Source organism: Haliotis rubra, unplaced genomic scaffold (assembly GCF_003918875.1).
Source record: "Haliotis rubra isolate DU_JTF1 unplaced genomic scaffold, ASM391887v1 Scf995, whole genome shotgun sequence".
Classification (NCBI taxonomy): Eukaryota; Metazoa; Mollusca; class Gastropoda; order Lepetellida; family Haliotidae; genus Haliotis; species Haliotis rubra.
The window spans coordinates 17,678-26,163 of NW_025767740.1; the positions used below are offsets into that span (position 1 = coordinate 17,678).

Consider the following 8,486-nt stretch of genomic DNA (forward strand, 5'->3'; position numbering starts at 1 on the left):
AGCGACTATGTAAGTATGTATGCTAGATTTTATCGAAGTATATGAGCTTGGGTAAGAGAAAAATCTATATGTTATTGTCTTGTAGGAGGAACGGCGATGAGCTTTATCTCTGACAAAAAGTAATAAATCAGAAACTCTCAAGGACCCAGCGCTGTCAAGACCCTGATTTCGACTAGGCAACGTAATCTTTCTTGACGTGTGTGTATGATTCCGTTGATTTGAGTAGATCTCACCGGCCGAGTTGACATTGGCACGGGAATGTTAAATGGACACTGGGTGCCAAATGGTTCTCACAATCAGTTTTTGTTTTCAGTAGAACTATTGATCTTCTCATACTCGTTGACAGCAGCGTTGCTTGTAAAAGTGACACCTGTTGAATCGGTTTTAGTTTTATTTCTTGATGAATGTCTCCGTGATAGTTGCAGTATTTCTGTGATTCTTCTCAATTTTATTGTTTAATAATCATTATGTTCAAAGGCTATAGAGCTGCACATTTTTAAAGTATATTTCACTATTTATTTCTTCGAACAGCAGATAATTGACAATGGTCAGGTATCAACAGTTTTCTCACAGGATTATGTTGTGCTATTGTGTAGTGTTAGTTACATGGCCCGCTGGTTTGCAGTTTGTGCACATGTAAGCACAGAATAGATAGTAATCGTAGGACTTAATTATCATTCAACATTTGTTATGCGAGAAACATAGTGCTTCATGATATTGACAAGTAACGACTCAAATTAAAACACAAGCACACTCAGGAATAAATACTTTGTATTACAAGAGTATATAACGTATTCACATTACAAAAGTCTATATGCACTATTCCTGACTATCATTAACATGAACATACCGTGCCCACCTGTTCAAGGAATTCCTAGTTACATTTATACTTTACTTGTACCTCACCACAAGGTCGAATACTTATTAGAATTTAGTTTCTCATACCCATTTGGCCATGGGAATGTTCTTTCATATGCTAATTAATCTGTTTCAACAGTCACACGTCAGTGATCATGTGTATTTATTTACCTTCAGTATGTTCAGACACAATTATTTCTATATATAATAGTTATAATTTCCTCACACACACATACATTATTGATATTGATTATATTAAATAACTTTTCAAATAAATACAACCTCACAACACAAGAAATGAAAAATTGAAAGAGCTATCATGTTCATGAAGCTGCATGAGGGCATATAAAGACACTGACACAAGAGGAACTGTATGTTCGTATCGTCCTTCCAAACTTTGAATGTATGCCAAGTTCAGCCCAACTTTCACATTTGGAATTCATACGTGATATCATATTACCCAGAGAACTCCCGATAACTAGTGTACAGAAAGCACTGGAAGATGAGTTGAAAACATTAAGATTCATTGAAGTAGAGGAGGGCTTACGTCAATGTGCAAGTGAGTTTTATAGTCCTTATGAAGAGGTCTTCAAACAGATGTGTAGCACAGCTGAGTTTCCACCATCACCATATGATGAAGTGATATGGAAAACCTTTATGGAATTTGCTGGTTTGACAAAAGATGTTAGTATTGAACTTTATCTAACCTTTGCTAGAAAAGTTGAAGCCCTTGGTAGCACAGGTATTTCTGAAGACGTTAGCAACAAGTCTAAAGTGTTGTCCTCATACCTAGCTGAGCACCATGGCAGATTTCAAGAACATCTGCCACAAATTGGAGAGATAAAGTTTGTGTTACCTCATATTGTTGGAAAAGAGTTAACAGATATACACCCTCAGCTGCATGAGGGCAAACGGCTAGTTGCCTACTGCGAATCACTCCATCCAAAGAACCAGCACTGTGTTCGGACAAACTGTTCAATGTTCCACGAGAGTGCAATCCCGTCCTTATGGGGATGGATACCATACCAAGATGACTCCTCTGAACTTGGCATTAGAGCAACACCAGAAGATGTAGATGTAACAAGTCATTTACAAAACATATGCAGCTCTTTTAAAGAACTTCAGGACCAGAATTCTGTTTCCAAACTATGTCATATCATGGAAAGTGTCATGGAATCCGTTTACAAACACTTGAAAGTGACAGGAGTCAGTGACTGGATGAAGCATCAGCTTCAAGACTTTTGCACAGTCTATATTCCAGAAGAGAAATGTATGGTGCCAGCTTCAGAAGTTGTCACAAACATCCGGTCTTATGAGATTGTGGAAGGATATGTATATGCAATGCCATATGCATTAAGAGGATTTCGTCAAGTTCTCCTCGGTCTTGGTGCTTCAGAGAAGGCACATGGTAACCTGTATGCATGTGTTCTGGAGAAACTGTGCAAAAAGACACCATCACTGAAAGACAAAGATCTGCGTACAGCACAGAAGGCCATTACCCTAATATTTGAATTTACACCCACAGTAGATGTACCAACATTGTATCTACCAGATGTAAACTGGAGACTAACAGACTCCAGCCAGCTGGTCTTCATTGATAATGATTCTTTCTTAGAAAGAGTTCAGTCTCTTGATTTGCAGTATTTCCTGGGATTTGAGCAGTTTCCACATTTGAACAAGGATCCACAAAGTCACATTAACTTGCTACCAGAGTGCTATCAGCTGAAGATGCTGTCATCTTTAGTCCAAGAGTTTGTCACTGATGAAAGCAAATTGAAAGCATGTCCACGTGATTTATCTCAGAAATATCTTGACATAATACATGATCCAGATTTTGTTAGTGCCATGGTTTCACATAAATCATTTGTTAAAATCTGACCCAGAAACCTACAAGGAGTATTTGGATAAACAGAGTGTAAGGACATATAATTATGAATGTCAACTAAGAGAAGACTATTCTTTTCCTATTCCTGGGAGATCAATCCCAGAAGATATGCACTGGCGTCTGGACAACAGATTCCATGACTTTGATGAATGGGAGTATGTAGGACTGGAGGTTTATGACCCTGTCGTTGACACCGATGCTCCTGGTGAAGAGGGCAAACCTGAGTATGTTTATGCACTTGTAAAGAGAATCCTGTCAAAGGAATCTTTATTGGTCAGAGGGCAATATGTGGTTGCACTTGGGAATGGACATCTTGAGGCTATATGTGGTTCAAGGCTGTACAAAGTTAAGAGTGAAAACACTGCAATAGTAGAAACATGAACTACCAGAGGTGAAACCAAGAGACCTGAATACAGTGTTGAAGGAAATCAGAAATATTCTGACAGAAACATGGAAAACAAGTACTAGTATGGAGGAAAGAAGACGGGTAAAGAAAAGATTGTACTTAGCTTGGCATCCAGACAAGAACATTGGAAATGAAGATTTCTGTACAAAAGTATGTCAGTATATTCAGTCATACGTGACAAAACTTGAAAATGGGCAGAGCATAACTGAAGGTGGTGACGTCCCTGCAGATGACGCAGACTCAAGTTTCTTTGAACATATGAGGAAGAGAAGTTCACATCAAAGGTCTCAGTACCAACAACACCAAGACCAAAGGGACACATCCTACAATCGCTACCATTCTGCTCATCCTCAACCAGAGGAAGCAACACGGTGGTTCAGACAGGCAACATATGACTTGAGGTCAGCCAGGGACACTCTCAAACTTGGTAGAGACTATAATTGGGTGTCCTTCAAAGCTCTCAAGGTAAGCTGATTTAATAGACTAATTTATAATATGTTTATTTCTTGCTTAACGCCGCACTCGACAATACTTCAGCTATATGGTGGCAGTCTGTAAATAACTCTGGACCAGACAATCCAGTGATCAACATCATGAGCATCGATCAACATAACTGGGATACAATGACATGTGTCAGCTAGGTCAGCAATTCTGTTCATTGCCTCTAGCAATAATCATGGGTTACTGAAGATCAATTCTAACCCAGGTCTTCACATGTATTCATAAACTAATATGGCCGTTTTCATCGAATCTGTAATGAAATGCTGGATTTGAGCAATGATGTCATTCAAGGTAACAGAAAACTTGGATTTTGGAGGCAATAACTACAACATGTCAGTTCTGTATGAATCATGTGAAATCTGTTTCAATGAAGCTAAATTCTAATTTTTAACAAGTACCTTGAAGAAACACGGTAAAGACAGTGGTCACAAACAAACTTTGATACTGTTGCTGCAATAAGTTATATTTGTAATGGTTGCCATGTTGTGTATCGCTTACGTTACTTTGTGATTCTGCATATCAGATTTTAAGTTTTAGGCACTTTCAAAAGGTGACCTGTTAGTGCTGAAAATGAATCTAGATATTTGTGCTCAAGTGACCCTTGTCTCTACTTGGTGGTCAGAGGTTCAATCTGTATGTCCCAGGCAGCAGAGAAGGCCGTCATATCAGCCTGGTACAACAGGGATGCCCGCAAGGCACAGAGTCAATGGAAAAAGGGCATCATAAAAGCAGCTAGCAGGATGGGAAATGTCCGTTTGTCTGAGCTTGTGACTCAGCTACAAAATGTCGTAGGTGACGATGACAGAATGCTATTTCCAGATAGACTTGCCTGTCCAAATACACCAGCTGATGTGTACACTGAGAATACAGCGAGACAAGCCTGTGAACTTGCAGAACGTGTTCTCAATCTCGCAGAAGATATGTAAGGTGAGATTCTATATTGATGCACAAATATAACCCCTTATATTAATATACCATATTATCGTTGCAGATGGACATTGGTAATTTTGATTCACATCTCAGTCAAATGTGCTCCATCAGTAGAAAAAAGTATGCACACTTACCACCGTTGCTGTTTCAAGACAAATATCAAAGTTATGTAGCATACAGTTTAATTTTACATGTTCTCTACACGGCAGTATTATGTTCCAGACTGCAGAGAAAACTGTGATGTTAGTCTCGTACTACAGATATGACGACAAGGAAGACAAGTTACCATGTACAGAACCTATTTAGCACAGAGGTAGATCTGATCAATTCCTTTTCTCTGAGGTGGTAACTTCGGCAAAATGTCTGGATAAACTGAGCCCAAAATTCCTGTTAAAATATACACAGAGAGAATTTAAAGTTGCAGAAAGTATTCTTGATGTAGTGAGAGAGTTCTTGGGTTAGATTAACACTTTGTACATATTTCTTGATTTGATAAAGTTAATACATTTTGCTTTTTTAATAATTTGTGTGAATATTTCAGGATCTGCAAATATTGTATTTTGTGTATAGAAGTAGAATGCAATATTTCTTACTTCATTAAATTGATCAACTGTATTGATAAATTTAGTGAACTTGAGTAAACATTGCAAAATGTGTCCATATTTCAGGTTTGCAAATATTGTATTTTATGTTCAGAAACATATTTTCAATGTGTATGTAATTGAAGTTTTGAAAAATGTATCAAGTGTGTAAATATATGTACAGGAAATTTAATGAAATGTTTACAATGTTTAGAAAATAAAGAATTTGGAAACATTACATATTGTGTATAGTAAGGAATTGACTTTGACATATGACAAAATGTTTCTTCACAAGAAAAAACTCTTGAATTACATGCAACAATGTGTACATATTTTAGTGGATCAGACATTTACAATGTGTTTGTATTTGAAGATTGAGGTAAGAGTTGGATCAAACTGAAGATGTTCTGAAAAACAAATTTTGTCAATAGAAATATAAAATGATACACCAAATGCAAATAGTTCTTGCTTCATTAAATTGATCAGATGTATGAACCAATTTAAGGACTTTAAGTAAACATTGCAAAATTTGTTTACATTTCAGGTTTGCAAATATTGTATATTACGTAAAGTAAAAAAGAGAGAATTTGTCATAGTTACAATGTGTCTGTAATTGAAGATTTGAAAAATGTATATTGAGCGTAATATTAAAGAGCGAAACTGAAATAAATGTTTACAATGTGTAGATAATTGAGAATTTGGAAACATTTTATATTGTGTACAGTAATAAATTAGCTTTAACAAAATGTATCTTGTGTTAAACTAACAGTTAAGACTTGAATTTAATTCAGCAATGTGTACATATTTCATGTTTTGAAAAAAATAAAGTTGATAGAATAGAATATTCATATTTTGTATGCTTTTGAAGGCATATCTTGTCAATAGAAAAAGAAGCGATAACCCATATTCAATCACTTGTACATATTTGTTGATTTGTTGAATACATTGTGCATATTGATAAAAATGTGTGTGTTTCAGAATGTGCAAACATTGTATTTTGTGTATAGAAGTAGATTAGAACTGACTCAAACATTTACAATGTGTGTGTGTGTATTTGAAGACACATGGATCATGTGTATTGATGAATGGAATTGAATGTGTAGATATTTGAGAATTTTAGAAAAAGACATGAATTGGATTTAATATTTGATTGTATATACATATTGTTCAGAATTTAAAATACAGATATCTTGCCTTTGTATATAGAAGTAGATTAGGACTGAATCAAACGTTTACAATGTGTATGTATATGAAGACACATCTTTTCAATAGAAATGGAAATAATTTCACAATGTTTTCTGATTTTGTAAATACATCAAGTTAAATGATAAAATAATGAACTTTGTTAAACATTACAACATGTGTGTATATTTCAAGTTGTGTTAATATTGTATTTTGTTTATGGAAAAATAGGAGGAACAATGTGTGTGTGTGTGTGTGTGTGCATATTGTTAAAAAAATTAAAAACAAATATCTTGTGTACAATATAAACAATATGTATGTATTTTAGGATTAAAAGAAAGTGTATCTTGTGTGGAAATATAAAGAGGAACTGAAAACACAGTGTGTATATATTTAAGGATTTGCAAATAATTTATCTTGTGTGTTGAATAATTGACATAAACATTCCGCAATGTGTATGCATTTCAGGATTGTAAACATGCATCTTGTGTATAAAATTAGAAAGAAATGGCACTAAACATTTAACAATGTGTACTTAATTCAGGATTTAAGAAATATATAGATTGTAACTGAAACATTTTTAAATGTGTAAATAATATTGTATTATAAAATATATTTAAAAAATAGGAATTTATTTAAACATATAACCATTTACATATTTCTGGATTTGAATAATGTAGAAAAGGCTTTGTGTGTGGAAATAGGAAAGATTTGAATTTAAATTCAGCAATGTGTACATCTTTCATGTTTAAAAAGGTCATCTAGTTGATTGAAACAGAAATAATCAACCACTTGTACATATTTGTTGATTTGTTAAATACATTGTGCATATTGATGAAAATGTGTGTATAATTCAGAATGTGCAAAATGTGTATTTTGCGTATAGTAGTAGATTACATCTGAATCAAGCATTTACAATTTGTATGCATTTCAAGACACATCATTTCTATAGGAATGGAAATGATCAGCAATTTCCAATATTTCCTGCTTTTATAAAGGCATCATGTTTATTGATTAATTTAATGAACTTGTTTAAACATTGTAATATGTGTATTTCAGGTTTTGTTCACATTGTATTTTGTTTATGGGAAAATAGGAGAAACTGAAACAAGCATTTACAATGTGTATGTAATTGAAGATATGTAAAACAAATATCTAGTATGTAAATATAGAAGAATTGAATTGAAGATGTACAATGTGTAGATAGATATTTGAGAATTTACAAACATTACCTTTTAGAAGTAGACATGGATTGGATTTAACATTTGATTGTATATACATATAATTCAGAATTCAAAATACAGATATCTTGTTAGCCTTGCTCCAAGGCTGTACTGAGAGCTAAGACCATGGATGTATTGTAATTATTATATCCTTTAAAGAGGCAAGTCTAGATAAGTGGAAAGGACCCCAGTCTGTTATTTCAATTTTTTAGAAGTTATTATTCAAACTATTAACTATTACCATTAATGCATCTGAAAGTCTAATATGTTGTGTAAAATGCAACATATGACTTGAATTAAATAAACAATGTGTATGTATTTCAGGATAAGGAAAAAATGTGTCTAGTGTGGAAATAGAAAGAGGAACTGAATTAAAAACAGTGTGTACATATTTGAGGATTTGCTAATATTTTATCTTGGGTGTAGAATAATTGAAATAGACATATTAGATTGTGTATGCATTTCAGGATTGTAAAAATGCATCTTGTGTATAAATTTAGATAGAAATTGCATTAAACATTTAACAATGTCCCAATAATTTAGGATTTAAGAAATGTAAAGATTGTAACTGAAACTTTGTTTCATAAAATGTTATCATGTGTATGGAATTAGATAGGAATTTATTTATACATTTAACCATTTACATATTTCTGGATTTCAATAATGTAGAAAAGGCTTTGTTTGTAGAAATAGTTGGTAGAAACATAAATAGTCAACCACGTGTACGTATTTGCTGATTTGTTAAGTGCATTGTGCCTATTGATGAAAATATGTGTATATTAATGTGCAAATAGTGTACTTTGTGCACAGAAGAAGATTACATCTGACTCAAACATTAACAGTTTTTATGTATTTGAAGACACATAGATCTTGTGTATTGATAAATTTAATGAACTGTAAATGTGTGTACATTTTAGGAT

General features: G+C 33.7%; 1 long non-coding RNA gene across 1 annotated transcript; it reads left to right on the plus strand.

The window, feature by feature from the left end:
- Positions 1–4,320: 4,320 nt before the first annotated feature.
- Positions 4,321–5,728, plus strand: LOC124265781. Its single transcript, XR_006895543.1, has 2 exons — positions 4,321–4,577; positions 4,803–5,728. It is a non-coding gene; the product is annotated as an uncharacterized LOC124265781 (long non-coding RNA).
- The last annotated feature ends 2,758 nt before the right edge of the window (positions 5,729–8,486 follow it).